Below are 16343 nucleotides of genomic sequence, written 5' to 3'. Positions count from 1 at the left end.
AATAGTACAAAAAAAGCATTTTCTTTTTTTCTTCCTATTAATTATAGGAGTTTCAGATTCCCATCTTGGGCAAGGATTAAGTTTAGTAGGAAAGAAGGAGGAAGTAAGCTATCTGATAAAATCACCTTGTACACATATTCTTTTTAACACTTTTGAGAGCTACCTTTCATTTTTCATTTAGCCAGGTGCCTTGTCTTGTTTGTTATTTCTTACTGTATAAATGATATCTTCCAAGCAGGTTACAAGCTCCTTTTCAGGAATTATGGTGTACACTCCCCCTCACTCCCTGCAACCCCCATCAACTTTTAATTTCTTAGTGACTCCCAATATACTACATGATATACGCACTTAATAATATGTATAAAATGGTACTTAATTTGTAATCAATGCCTGTTCTGCTATTTGTAAGTTTAGGAACTTTGGATGTCACTTTATCTCTCTCCCTCAGACACTCTATCCTCATGTCTAGTCAATCTGATATTACAAAGTGTGTGCCTTGGAGTTAGGAAGACCTGCATTCATTTTCTGACTGGGACCCATACAAGTTTTATGACCATGGGCAAATTCCTTAAACTTTCAGTGTCCCTAGGCAATACCCTAGAACCATAAATTACAGACAAATTGTTGATACACATTGCCAGAGGAAGGTTCCATATCTGGAGATCTATACTGATGAATCCAAGGGATTGGGGAGAGAATGATCTACAGATTAATGTGTATCTTTTGTGAGGTTTAAATTTAATTAAGCAAGTATTTCTTAAATGGCTACTATATGCAAGTCAGTATGCTTGGAATTAGTGACACAAAAGACAAAACAAAATAGATCCTACCCTCAGGTGTCTTACATACTAATGTGGAGAAAACTAGCCATAATGAACAAATTACACATAAATACACACATAGAGATTTATATTTAAAATATAAAAAGTGGTTTACATATGTTATTTATTCTGTATGATAAGTATGTGAGGTAAATATTATACATGTAATTATTCCCATTTAAAGATGAGGAAATTGAGATTTAACTTTAATTGGCTTGCCCATTTTTTTGCACTGCTTGGTAAGAGAGAATTCAAATCTATATATCTTCTAAATCTGAGCACAGCATCCATTGTATCATATAGGAATTCTTTGTAAACCTTGAAATATAAAAATATGTTAGGGATTATTTTAAACTAATAAGACTACTTGGATCACTTACTTTGACAGACTATGTTTTTATTAATATAGTGACTCCCTCAAGGGACACATTAAAATCCCTCCAGGCTTTTTTAACCTGTGGTTCTTTTAGATTGTTCCATAAAGCCTCTGTAAAAGACTTGTGTTATATACAAGAGAAAATCCTTTTGTGAAACTTTACTCTTTTGACGTTGCAGACTCACAATTGGAATATCAATCTGTTTTCTTTCCATCTCACTATACACTATGTTCACTGTCTTTTCCAATCATATGTTGTAATAGGTGGCATTTAGTAGCCTCTTATACCTTATAAAATGCTTCATATGCTTCTCAAAAAGGCCTTATGAGTTAAATATTCTAAGTATTGTTATTCCCATTTCAGATGAGGAAACTGAGGCGCAACAAACATAAGCATTTAGCCTGTCCACACTTGACAAGGAAATCAAATGTGGGATTCAAATACATTTCCTGATGTATCCAAGTCCAGTCATGTTTTCTGATAAACCACTGGACTTGATGATCTTTTTTTGTTGTTCCTCTCATGCAAGTCTTTGTTTGTGGTATGGTATTATCTATTTAAATGCATAATGCCTCTTTATTTAGCTTTACATATAATTATCATTCTAAGAGAAAGACAATTGACAATCATATTTGGAAACATTGTGTTTGAATATATAGCATGCTGGATCTGTAACAAGGAAGACCTGAGTGCATATCCTAGCTCTGTGACACTGGGTAAGTTGCTTAACCTTTCTCTGATTCATGTTACCTCAATGGTAAAATGGGAATAATCATAACACCTATCTCTCAAGGTTGTTGTGAAGATTAAATAAGATAATATATGGAAAGTGCTTTAGCACAGTGCCTGGTACATAGGTGCTTTAAAAGTGTGTGTGTGTATGTGTGTGTGTGTGTGTGTGTGTGTGTGTGTTTTTCCTTCTTCCCTCCCCCGCCTCCTATGCCCCACCCCATTTAGAAGGACTAGGAAGAATATCAGTATTTCATTCATGGGATTTTGTGGAACTTAGTATTTTGAAATCATTGAAGGCAAAGAAGGGTGATATAGCGTGAAAATTGAGAAACAGAAGTTCTGCATTCAAATTTTAAGCCTGCTTCTTATTTTCTGTAGCATTTTTGGACAAGTAACTAAATCATCCTGCCAGAATTCAAGTTTTTTCATCTTTAAAATGAAGAAGTTGACCTACCAAACCCTGATCTTATAATAACTAACATTTATGGAGTGCTTTAAGGTTTGCAAAGTGATTTTTAACATTTAACATATGCTAATTATAATCTCAGTTTCTGAAAGGCAATATAGCCCCATAAACTCCCTTGCGCCAATGCCATATGCACACTCAATTTCAGGCCTAGAGATCTTTGAATGGCATTAGTAACTGTGGTATGTTGATAAACTAAATCTATGAGCTGCCTATTATTCTGACTACCTTAATGTAGTCAGGACCAAAGGGTTCCATTTTTTTTTATCAGGCACCACAAGTTAAAAAAATTAGCATCTATCCTCAATATAATTATGATTATATTTAATGCTCACAAATCTACACATAATATATATAACATTGTATTAATAGTTGATTTGTTATAAAACAATTCAAAGTATTGATTTATAAAGATTGAGATAAAATTGAAATAATAACTGATCCTACAGTCTACATAGAGTAAATGAAGTTTAATGGGTAAAGAAGTGGCTTGATGAGAATTGAACTTTAGGAAAATTACTTTGGCAACTGTGTCAAGAAAAGATTGGAGAGGGAAGAGACTTGAGATACATAGACTAATTAGGAGGCTACTTCATATTTCCTGACTGTCCAATGTGCTAGAAGAGGACCGATGACATCACAATGTTGGGGTCAAGGTACAGTGTGTTCAACTGTGGCTGATCAGTCCAGTAAGAACTCAGAAGGCTTGAACATTTGGGACGGAGGTATCTCTAGAGCTGTGCATCTCATGTTTCCTTTGTGCTCCTGAAATTCTGATTTGTTCATAGAGCACAGTGCCTTCATTGATGCAGGCTTGTCATGCAAAGCCATCCTGGACCAGTATCTCCTAAGTTTAAAGTGAGAAGAGGCTGTACCAGGGGTTGGCTATGTGAGTAGAGAGAAAGGGACAGTTACAAGGAATGTCATAGAAGTAGAAATGACAAGATTTAGTAGGGGCAGCTAGGTGGGGCAATGAATAGAGCACCATTCCTAGAGTCAAGAGGACCTGAGTTCAAATCCAACCTCAGACACTTAACACTTAGTAGCTGTGTGACCTTGGGCAAGTCACTTAATACCAATCGCCCTGCCTTTCCCCCTCCAAAAAGACACACACACACACACACACACACACGCCATTTACTGATTGGAGGTGTGGGGGTCTTGAAGAGTTATGGATAACATCAAAGTGGCTAAGTAATTGCAAAGATAGGGATACCTTTGAGAACAAGAAAAGCTGGAAAGAGGAGTGGGTTTCATAGGAAAATACAGTGACTTCTGTTTTGAATATGTTAAGTTTGAGATAGTTTTGAGACATCAAGTTTAGTTTACTGAAGCACTTCAAGATCTTTTGCATGGCTTAAGTCAGGGGTGGGGAACTTGTGGCCTTAAGGCCACATGTGACCCTCTAGGTTCTTATGCTTGGCCCTTTAACTGAATCCAAACTTCACAGAACAAATCACTTTAATAAAAGGATTTGTTCTCTAAGACTTGGACTCAGTCCAAAGGCCTCACTCAAGGACCTAGAAGGCCACATATGGCCTCAAGGCATCAGACTCCTCACTCCTGGACAAAATGAACTCTGCCAGAACTTAATATGTATTGATTTAAGTACCCTCAGGTTAATTGGACAATGATTATCTCACAAAAGATAGGCAAAGCTCACTTCTCATCCACTGAGGAAGAGGAAGCTACTACATCAGATAACATTTCCATTAGATTCCAGCAGCAGTTTATCAAAGCTGAAGCAAATGACAGCATTGCAGATGGCTGAGTCACAGGATGGTGCTGGGAGACACAACCAGATTGGCATACTGGGCATAATGCAAATTCTCTTATTTCATAATATAAATTATCTAGTAACTCCTCCCTTTCTCAAATGGGTAAATATCTATGGGAGATTATAAACCTTTGTGTACTGATAAACCAAATTATGCCTACCCAAGGACAACTAAGACTGGGGCTTCGGGTTTCTGTCTTGTGTGAGTGACTTGAAGAAAATAGGCACAGTTAGCTTAGAAAAAAAATGTAATGGATATAAGATAGATGTCCTCAAGTATTTAAAGATGGACATATGGAAGACAAAATCCATGTGGATACTTCCTGTTTGTGTTTTTTTATTTTCCCTGCTTACCTTTAGAGTTCCAAACAAGAAACAATGTGTGCAACACTACAAGTTTGCCTGCAAAATGGCAATTTTAACCTTATGTTAGGGAGGTTTTTCCTTACAATTAAGACTAGACAATTGATCCCTTTAATCGGAGGTCTTGAAGCAATGTTCTTTGACCAATTCATCATCAATGTTCTAGAACATAACTGTTTTCGGGAAGAGATAGACTAGAAAGGCTTCGTGATACCTTCTAAATCTAACTTCTTTGATTCTTGGAATATTTTATCTGCTTTTTCATCTAATATTTTTATAGTTATTCTGTCTCAATTAAATACTCTGAAATTTCATAGTTTTTTTCTGTTTATTTTATTGGCAGAGAATATACTAAAGTTCAGAACTTTTTGTTTTGTTTTGAACCCCTCTGGAAGTCTGGTAAAACCGATGGACTCCGTCTCAGAATGTTTTAAATGCATAAAGCAAAATGCCTAGGATTACAAAAAAAAAAAAAGATTATATTAAATATGGATTTCAAAGCAAACACACACAAAAATTAAATTGACAGATCCTATGGACACCAGGTTAAAGACCCCTACACTAGATGGTATCTTGATTAATATTTTTATGATTATAATTATCCCAATCACTCTACACAGAACCCAGGATTAATTAAATTATCTAGAGTTATATGAGCCATTTGGAGCTTTTATATATGGCCAATGAAAAATATGCCTACAGAAAAAACTATATAACATTCTTTTTTTTTTTTTAAGCAATCGTTTAAGTAACTTGCTCAAGGTTACATGGCCAGGTGTTTCTGGGTGGGTGCTAAGTGTCTGAGCTCGGGATTCGATCTCCATATCTTCTCAACCCTGGAGCCGGTGCTCTTACTCACTGTGCTACCTGGCCGCCCCATATTTATTATAACATTCTTCTTTATATCACATGAAGTATAAAACAGGGAGACATGCATAGCTATAAGGTTTGCCACATAAAATGTGCTATTCATAGTCTATTAATCATATGACAAAGTAGCAGTATTATTACTAACAGTAATGGCAATTTTTTTTCTAAGTTTGATGGTATTTACATTGTTATTCAGTCACTTTAGCTGTGATCAACTCTTCAGGACTCCGCTGGGTTTTCTTGGCAAAGATATTGGAGTGGTTTTGCCATTTTCTTAGATCATTTTACAGATGAGGAATGGAGGCAAACAGGGTTAAGTGACTTGCCCAGGGTTACACAGCTAGTAAGTGTATGAGGTCAGATTTGAACTCAGTAAAATGAGTCTTCCTGATTACAGGCCTGGCACACTATCCACTGTACTACCTACCTGCCCTGTTATGATGTTGATAAGATATGGGATAGTGTGGATAGTAGGTTATACATGAACTTCTTTGCTGACACCTAAAATACAGTGTAGGGAATGCTATGAACTTCATTGAGGAGAATGGTCATCATAAGTCTTATTCTCTTTGTGCTGATGCTTCCCCACAGTGGCCTATGAATACATGGCTCTAATGTTGCTTTGTTTTCTGTTGTCTCTATATTCTTGGTTTTAGCTGAAGGAGTAATAGAGACAGCTATCATCAGGTGAGCTTTAAAAGGTAAGAATGGCAAGTCATTAGAAGTCCAGGAAACAGTCTTAAAGCTGAGGCTTGCAGCCAGCCATCCCAGCAGTGAAATCCCAAGTTATAGCATTATGCAGACACTCAAGAAACTAATCCCTGCAGGACTGAATTAATGACCCAGCTCAATAGGTAACTGAGCCAAAGACTCAATAGCCATATCTGGAAGTGAATTTGTTAGGATCAATTCTATGACAGAAATTGCTTTAATTTGAGCCCTACTCTACTCTATTACTAAGGGGTATTACAGAGGGGAACATCATACATTATACATAAATCATAAATACACACATATATGCATAAAACATAATACATACATACTGATACATGCATATGTATAGATACATATTTACACACATGTATTTATACATGCATATACATATGCACATATGGGAACTTTGGTATTTCTGTTCTTGCCTTATCTTAATAGTAATTATTCCTTTAAAAAAATAATAGAAGTTAAATGGCTGAATGAAACTAGGCCACTAAGTCGTAGCAAGTTAACTATTAACTTAGTCAAAGACCCAGCAGCATGGTCTTGTTGCTCTCCCTCACACATAATACTCCATCAGATAAATTTATGCCTTTGTTCTGCTTTACCCAATGAAGCTCCACCTACTAACTTCCTTTGCTTCCTTCAGTAAGCAGATGAAATCCCATCTTCTGTAGGAGGCTCACCCTTCCACTCCCCATCACCTTCCCTCTGAGAGTATCTTTTATTTAAACTTTATATAGCTTGTCCATACAGTTATTTACACATTGTCTCCTCCATTTGAATTAGGGGGAAAACAAATTTTTAAGTCTTTTTTTTTTGATCCCTTGAACTTAACACAGTAAATCCTTTTTGACTAATGATTTCATTTCATTAAATCTCATTTAATGAATGCATATGGTGATGTTTAAAGAAAAATATAATAAAGGGAATTATTTCTGATTGTATTTCTTGCTGTCGGTCTCTCTAACTACATACATCTGTCTACCTGTTCTCGTCCCTGTCTGTTTCTTTCTCCCTGTACAATATAACATTGTATATAAATGTTTAAATATTTAACAATTTTAAAAAGGTAAGATTAAAACCATGGAACTTATTAATAACTTCTGCTTCAGTCCTGATAATGTTTAAGGTTTTAAAACAAAAATCATTTTAATCACAGAAAAAGAATAAAATTCTTCCAAAGACTTACCCTCTAACACTAGATCTTCCAATAGTTAATATCAGTCTCTTACAGCTCTTTGCTGAGGGGCCAGTAACAAAATGTTCTTGGTGATCTAGTTATTTAAATGTTCTCATTGTTCTATATTTTCTCAAGATACTCTAGGGTTTACTATTATAATCAGAAGTATACTTAAAATAGAGTGCCTATAGAAGTATGACTGTTCCAATTTTGTTGTTTTCTTTTTCTTGTATGACAGGAAATTTTGCTAATGGAACCAAAACTGAAAAACTCTCCCTATCCAAAATCATTACTGGGGACTTCCTAAGGGTCAAAAGAAATGTGCAAATTGACAGACTGAATGAACTCACTTGTAGCTAATTCATGCTTCCATGTCCAAAGATATGTTCAAATTAATAAGATGGGGTGTGAGGTTTTTCGGACTTAAAAAGTAGGTGAGAAATATATCATCAATAAATGACAAGTACAAAAAATTTATGTTAAGTTGCCAGTCTGTCTTCTATGATATTGTGACAAAAACAAAAATAACCAAACCTAGAACAACAACGAAAAATGCCAACTTCTATTTTTTTTCTGGAATTTTTCCTTTGGTGGTGGCATAAGTGCCTGTTGCCTGCTCTTTGTTACCACAACATTTTATATAAAGGAAGTTTTCTTTGTTGCAGCTGATCTTTGCAATTCCTTGACAAAGGAGCTTCAGCATTTTCCAGGATCTTTTTTGTAACACTACATCAGACTTTATGATTTAAGGTAGAGAAACTCAATACATACAGAAAACTGAAGGGATGAAGGGAGTGGAGGAGCACCATGGAGAGAGCATCCCCCTGATGATTACAAAAAAAGCAAGTCAGTCAGTAGGAGTTGATCGAGACACAGGCCTTTTATATTGGCAAGTTTCAGTGAAGACACTTTAAAGTGATGAACAGGTTCAGCATCAGAATGGCAACCCTGATGGCAATTCCACCACTACTGAAGCACAACAGCCATGAAAAACTTGATAAGACTGATATGTCTCTGGATGACATCATCAAGTTGAATGAGAAGAAAGCAGAATTTTTCAAAACTGAATAAGAGATTTAAACATACTGGTGCTTGGCAATTCAAGATGAGAGTAGTCAGATGGGGAACACAAGAGCAGTCTGGTTTTGGGAAAAATGATTTGGGCTGAAGAGGGAGAATGGGCCCTGGGAAAAGATATTTTTATGGAATTATCACTACCTGGAAACTCAGAAAGCAAATGGGTTTCATAAAGAAATCTGCCTTATCAATTGACAACTTTTAAGTAATTTCATAGAGCAATATTATCCAAGGTTACAAAGGAAGCTAGAACATCAGAGGCAAAATTAAATTCAGAGGAAACCAATCCCATTTCTCAGGAGACCTAACCAATTAAGCAGAAGGAACAATGTTCCAGTCAATTTCGCCAGGAGTGAGACTAAATTAAATCAGCAAAAACTTCACAAAAAGCAAAAAAACATGCCAGACAACCTTTTTTAATTTTTTTTTTCAGAAGAGACATAAAGGCCCATGTGCACTTAGCACAGATCTCCAGGGATGGGGAACCTTGTGGCCTTGAGGTCACACATGGCTCTCTAGGTCCTCAAAAGCAGCCTTTTGACTGAATCGAAACTTCAAAAATCCCCTTAATAAAAGGATTTGTTCTGTGAAGTTTGGATTCAATCAAAGGACCACACTTCATGATCTAGAGGCCCCATGTGGCCTGAAGACCACAGGTTCCCTGTCCCTGGATCGCAAAGAGAATTTATCAATGGCAAACTTTTAAAACAACTGCAGGAATTTTGACTATCAATCTGTAATCCAAAAGCAATTAATCCTTCAATAGCTCAGATGCCCTCATTAATTTATACACCTATACCATCTTTTCTGATGAAAAGGGATCACCTTGAAGAGAAAATTCCTAAAAGAGTTCCTTAACAATTTGACATAAAGTGTTAGAAAATAGACTGGGATGATTTTGAATAAGCAATTTGAAAAACTGAAGGAACAAAGAATTGCTCTCACTCAGAACAAAGAAAGCCACTTTGTAACCAACTTCTGTGAAAGGGACATTTGAATGACAGATACTTGTTTGAAAAGTTGAGTTGACAAAAGAATTTGTAACTGAACAAGAGATAGAGAACATTGTGAAATGCAAAATGGATAATTTTAATTACATTAAAAAGTTTTTGTACAACAAAGCCAATGCAACCAACATTAAAATGGAAGCAGAAAACTGGGAAACAATTTGTACAACCAGTGTCTATGATAAAGGCCTCATTTCCAAAATATGCAGAAAATTGAGTTAAATTTATAAGAATATAAGTCATTTCCTATTGATAAATGGTGAAAGGATATGAACAGGCAGTTGTCAGAGGAAAAAATTAAAGCTATCTATAGTCATATAAAAATGCTCTAAATCACTATGGAATAGAGAAATGCAAATTAAAACAACTCTTACTTACCACATCACACCTATCAGATTGGCTAACATGACAAAACAAAAATAATGATAAATATTGAAGAAGATGTGAGAAAATTGGGACCCTAATACATTGTTGGTGGAGTTGTGAATTGACCCAACCATTTTGGAGAGCAATTTGGAACTATTCCTAAAGGGCTATAAAAATGTGCATATGCTTTGATCCAGCAATACCATTTCTTAGTCTGTATCCCAAAGAAATCATAAAAATGGGGAAAGGACCCACATGTACAAAAATATTAAGATCCACTCTTTTTGTAGTGGCTTAGAATTGGAAGTTGAGGGAATGTCCATCAATTAGGGCTGAATCAATAGACTACATAAGTTTTGGTATATGAATATAATGGAATACTGTTGCTCCATAAGAATTGATGAACAGGTGGACTGGCATGAACTGATGCTAAGTGAAATGAATAGAACCAGGAGAGCCCTGTACACAACAACAGTCACATTGTGCAATAACCAACTTTAATAGACTTAGCTCTTCTCAGCAATATAATTATCTAAGACAATCCATAAAGACTCAGAATGGAAAATTCCATCCACATCCAGAGAAAGAAAAATGGAGTCTGAATGCAGATTGAAGCATACTACCTTTAAATTTTTTTGTTTTTATTTTTCTTTCTTGTGATTTTTCTCTTTGCTTCTAATTCATCTTTACAACACAACTAATGTAGAACTAAGTTTCATTTGTAGCCAATATCAGATTGGATGTGATCTTGGGGAGGAGGGAAGGGAAATAGGAGAAGAAAATTAAAACTGAAAATCTAATAATACTGAATATTGAAAACTAAAACTAAAATAATTTTTAAAAAAAATTTAGATGATGTACCATTTGGTGCATATATTTGGCACTGATATAAATTCATTGTCTATGATATCTTTTAGAAAGAAGTATTTTCTTTCTTTATCTCTTTTAATTAGGTCTATTTTTGCTTTTGCTTTGTCTGAGATCAGGATTGCTACACCTGTTTTTTTGTTTGTTGTTTTTACTTCACCTGAAACATAATAGATTCAGCTCCAGCCCCTTACTTTTTCTCTATCTGTGACTCTCTACTTCAAGTGTGTTTCTTGTAAACAACATAGTGTAGGATTCTGGTTTTTGATGCCCTCTACTTTATGCTTCCTTTTTATTGGAGAGTTCATCCCATTCATATCCACAGTTATGATTACTAATTGTATATTTCCTGCTGTCCTATTTTTCTTCCTTTTTGTTCTCTCTCTCCTTACCCTCTTGTAATAGTCATGTAAATGAGAAGATCTTTACAATCCATAAATGGGTCCCTGTGACCTGCTTAAGTCACACGGAAGTCTACATCACATGAGTTTGAGTCACATGAAGCCTGTGGTGGGAGGAGTTTGCTAAAGGGCTGAGGAGGAAGGGTAGAGCAGAGCCCAGAAGAAGTTAAAGCAGTTAGTGCTAAGAGAGAAAGAAGAAGCTGGCAGTGAGCTGTGAGTGTTCATTTGTGGGAAGGCCCTAGCAGAGGGAATGCTTGGGAATGGTGGTGCCCTTTGCATTGTTATTGTATATAGATTTCTTTGTTGCTATGATGAATTTGGCTTTCTGATGTTGGGATTTGGTTTTCTATTATTTGAATAAATGTTTTGGTTCTGTTTTCCATGTGGAGAATCTGTTACATTTTGGAGTTCAGAATTACACTGGCATATTCATAGATGCCTTAGGCACTGTGAATATCACGTTGGCACTACACCTCTTCACCAATGTGATTTTTCTGTCTATTGCCTCCTCTGGTCTGCCATTTTTTCTGTCAGTTGTTCTCCCTTTACTTAATCTTCCTACTTCCCTATTGAATAAGATAGATTTCTATATTCAACTTATTGCATGTATCATTCCCTTTTTGAACCAATACTGATGACAGCAAGGTTCAAGTGAAGCCCATCACCTACCTTCCCATTTTTCTCTCCACTCTAATAGGTTTTTTGTATCTCTTCATATGAAATAATTTATTCCATTCTATCTCTATATTCCTCCTTCACCCAGTGCACTCTTCTTTCTCCTCCCAATTATTTTTTATGCCATTTTCTCCAATTCACCTTATACTGTGTTTCCCCAATAATAAGACACTGTTTTATTATTTTTTTGGATAGAAAAACACCAGAAGGCTTATTTTCAGGGGAGGGCTTATTTTAATGAACATTGACAGCAATTTTAATAAACAGGTAAATGTGAACAAAAAAATGTACCTTTATTCAATAATGAATTCAATAAAGAACAGGATGATGCACTCACTGCTGCAGCTCTGATTGGATGCAGCTCGGAACACGGCGTGCTTTTCACCGGGGGGGGGGAACAGTGCATACAGAGGGTACCGTAATGTTGCGTGTAGCACAGGGGATCACCACTACAGGAGCAATCTCAATAGGGCTTATTTTCGGGGGAGGGCTTATTTTAGAGGAATCTTACACAGTAAGGGGAGGGCTTATTTTAGGGATAGGTCTAGTTATCGGGGAAACATGGTACCTGTAGCCTCTGTCTATGTTTATTCCTTTTAGCTGTATTACTAGTGGCACAATTTTTATGAATTAAAAGTATCATCTTCCTATGTAGTGATGCAAACAGTTCAACTCCATTGAATCCTTTATCTTTTCTTTTTAGTTTTGCCCTTTTTTAGGGTTCCCTTTGAACTTGATATTAGAGATCAAATTTTTTTGGTTTAATTCTAGTCTCCTTCTTATGAAAGATTTAAATCCTTCTATTACATTGAATGACCATTTTTCCCCTCTATACATCATGTATAAGTATACTAGATAAATGATCTTTGTGATAGTTCTAGCTCCTTTGCCTTCCAGAATATCATGTTCTATAATCTCTGTTCTTTTATGTAGCAGCTGCTAAATCCTGTGTAATCTTAATTTTGGCTCCCTGATATTTGAAATATTTCTTTCTGACAACTTGTAGTATTTTTTTTCCTTGAAGTGATAGTTCTGAAATTTTACTATAATGTTCCTTGGAGATATTATTTTGGGTTCTTTTTTTCTGAGGTTATCAGTGGATTCTTTCTATGCCTATTTTGCCTACTGGTTCCAAGGTATCAGGTCAGTTCTCCTTGATAATTTCCTGAAAGATGCTATCTAAGTAATCTTTTTGATTATGGCTTTCAGATAGTCCAATGATCCTAATGTCTCTCCCAAATCAATTTTCCAGGTCAATTGTTCTTCCCATAAGGTATTTTACATTTTCTTCTATTTTTTTTCTTCATTCTTTTGAATTTGTTTGATTGATTCTTGATGTCTCATGGAGTCATTAATTTCAACTTACCCAATTCTAACTTTTAAAGAGTTGTTTTCCTCAATTAGCTTTTGCGCTTTCTTTTCCATTTGGCCAGTGGTGCCTTTTCAGGAGTTGTTTCTTTCATTGGATTTTTATCTATCCTTTTCTATATGACCAGTTCTAATTTTTAAGCAGTTGTTTTCTTTTTCCAGGCTGCTTGGTCTTTTGTTCCATAATTCTCTTGCATGACTCTCATTTCTTTTCCCAGTTTTTCTTTTACCTCCCTTATAAGATTTTAAAGTTACTTTTTGAGCTATTCCAGGCTTTTTTTCTGGGCTTGAGATTACTTCCTCTTTTTCTTTGGGGTTTTGCACATGGGTGTTTTGATGTTGCTGTCCTCTTCTGTCTTTGTGTCTTGGTCTTCCCTGCCACCATAACTTCCTATGATCAGTTTCTCTTTTGTTGTTGTTATTGTTTGTTGCTTATCTTTTCTAGCTTTTTTTACTTTCTTTTAAGTTTGATATCTGCCTCTGGGGTGAAAGCAAGAAAACTGAAGCAAGTAATGTCGCCCTGGAGTTGGTGGCTGTTTGTTTGCTTTCTGATTTATTCTTTAAAGTGTCCTTTTTTGTCTAACAGAAAATTCAACCAAACTAAAACAGATTTGTAAATTTGAACTTATCAAATAGGAAAAAGAAATACTAAATAGGGAAAAGCTATAACTGTTTTTTTTTCATTTGTGACCAACTTCATTTTAATGGAGTGATGTCCAGACTCCTATAGAGATAAATGGCAATTTTATTTGGGCTTTGGGGAGTCTGTTGCACCAAAAATGTTTTTGAGGGATGCTTAGATTGTTATGTACTATGAGTGGCATGATGCCAAAATACACAGGAACATTTCATCTACAAGTCTTGTTATTTCTAAACCTGATTTTTTTATGTGCTTTGTCATTTAAAAAATGAATGTTAGGGATTTTTGATAACATTAAGAGTGGTGCCTCTATTTTCCTTTAATTTTTTTTTTCTATCCCATAGCCTCAGCTTATCTTCTCCCCTATCTCCTGTCCCTTATGTATTTTTCCTTTGGTCTCTTAAGAAGCTAGTGAAAGAGAGTTATCAATGCCCTTTTTGTGCATATACCAATGAAGTCAGTCTGAATGTAAGTAACTTTCTGGTTTAATTTGGTTTTTATAAGTGGTCAGGTGGGTAATTCAAAAGAAAATTAAAATTGTTCTTAGGGAATTTACATTTCTAATAGGAACCTTTCAAATCATTTTTCATAGATACAAAGGTAATAGTCAATCCATGAAAGGTAGATTTTAAAGTGAGAGTGGTACAGGTTAATCGATGATTTAAACAAATAACTAAAATATGAATTACAATCTTACTTTCATCACCTTTTGTAGAAAAGTTTGAAAGAGGAGTATTTTTTTGTAATTTCTATTGCATTACTCTTAGAAATGATTCTACAAAAGTAAATGAAAGTGATATTTTATTTTCAAATCCCTCTTTAGATGTTTACATGAAGTATATCAAGCAACAAGTAGGACTGGTTACAACTTCTCAAGCTTTTTGTCTTAGTGCTCCCATTAAGATTATTCAAGCGAAAGTTTTCTTTTTAAAAATACAAAATTGCATTTGCTACTACTAAATTGAAAATTTTGATTATTGACTTTTAACAAACATTGAAAATTGTTATGTTAATGGAGAGGAAAGTCCTGGTGTTGGAGTATAAGCAGCCAATTTGGATTAGTCATCCTCTTTCAGTGTAAATAATTTCTGTCTTCTAGGATGCAATGTAAAATTATTTTAAAATTAAGATCAGTGCACAACATTAACACAATGCGTCACGAAAAGAAAATTTATATTTAATTAGAATGTGCTTTACACTGTACTTTTTGGTATTTTTTGAAAAAGTTATTACATTTGGAACAATTGTGAAGCTAATTTAAAAAATAGATTGTTACAGGTTTAGAAAAAATAAAAACAAAGGCTGTGACAATTGGTCCTTCACAATTTTCCACGTTATCTAGTAAAATATTCAAATGGGTATTTTCAAAGCTACTGTTGTGAAAAAAATAAAATGCTACCCTTCATTCTTTTCCTCCCCAATCTGAATCCTCTAAGGAGACAATTTAAAGTTATGAGTCATTAGAATTCATTTAGTCCAACCACCCACTCATACAAAGATCCAGCTCTGTAACACTATTATTATGATTGATTTCCAATGTGAGGGGGGGGGGGGGTTCTCTCCATCATGAATCAGATTCTTCCACTGATGAACAGCCTAAACTTTAAAAGCATTCTTCCTCTTAATGGACTGTCATCTCTCTCATTAAACTTCTACCCATTGTTCCTACTATAGTTTCTCCTTCTGATACAAAGGAAAAAAAAAAGTGGTTTCCTTTTACACATAATGCTGCCTAAAAACAAACCTATCTCATATATATATATATATATATATATATGAATATGTGTATGTATTCATGTTCCTTCCCACATATGTGTCCCTACTCCTCTACTTTAATCAATTTTTTTCCAGGCTATACATTTTCATTTTATTCTACTAGTTCTTATGATAGCATTTCCACATATTTAATCCTCCCTTAGATACTCTCATTGATCAACATTCCTTTAAGAAAGAGATACCCAAAATCACATTCATTATTGTAGAATTGGACTGAGCTAAAAATTTTGGGATATGTATGCTACATAGGAATTAACATGGTATAAGATTATATAATAAAGCAGGATGGCATAACTTTCCTTCAAGTGGAGAAGCCTTGGGTTTGGGTGCCAGGTTGGACACAAAGTGACTTAAATTTTTATTAATATTCTAGCCCTTTTCCCAAATAACCCTCTAAGAATATAAAATTTCATAGCAGTTGCTTATTTGCACTGGTTGAAGAAGTTGCCTATACCAACAAAATCACAAATCTGATTAAAAAAATATTTTGTTCCATTTTAATACCATATCACAATGTTGATGCATATAGAGATTATGTTTAATAAGACTTTATATTTATCTTTTAACATTCACTGATTTCAAGTCATTTTCTCCAAAACCTGCATTTGTGTAATTAATGTTTTGTACCTAAATATAGGAGTTAACATTTATAGCTGTTAAATTCCATCTGGTAGATGCAAGCTCAATTTTCTAGCTTAATATGGTAATTTTGGATCTTGATTGTCATGTTTCATATTATTTGTCCCTGCCAGCTTTGTGTCATGCCCAGTTTTTTGAAAAGTATCTCCTTTATGTTTTCTAAGTCAATGATAAAAGATGAAAGGCCAAGGAATGATCAGTGGAAGACTATGAAGGACTACTAG

General features: G+C 34.9%; 1 pseudogene; it reads left to right on the top strand.

Annotated features, from left to right (window-relative positions):
* The first annotated feature begins 8221 nt into the window (after positions 1–8221).
* LOC138159543 (UAP56-interacting factor pseudogene) lies at positions 8222–8800 on the top strand (annotated as a pseudogene).
* The last annotated feature ends 7543 nt before the right edge of the window (positions 8801–16343 follow it).

The sequence above is a fragment of the Petaurus breviceps genome, unplaced genomic scaffold, assembly GCF_028583685.1.
Source record: "Petaurus breviceps papuanus isolate PSGF00001 unplaced genomic scaffold, PetGlider_PUasm1.0 176, whole genome shotgun sequence".
Taxonomy (NCBI): domain Eukaryota; kingdom Metazoa; phylum Chordata; class Mammalia; order Diprotodontia; family Petauridae; genus Petaurus; species Petaurus breviceps.
This window is presented reverse-complemented; position numbering and strand designations above follow the sequence as displayed.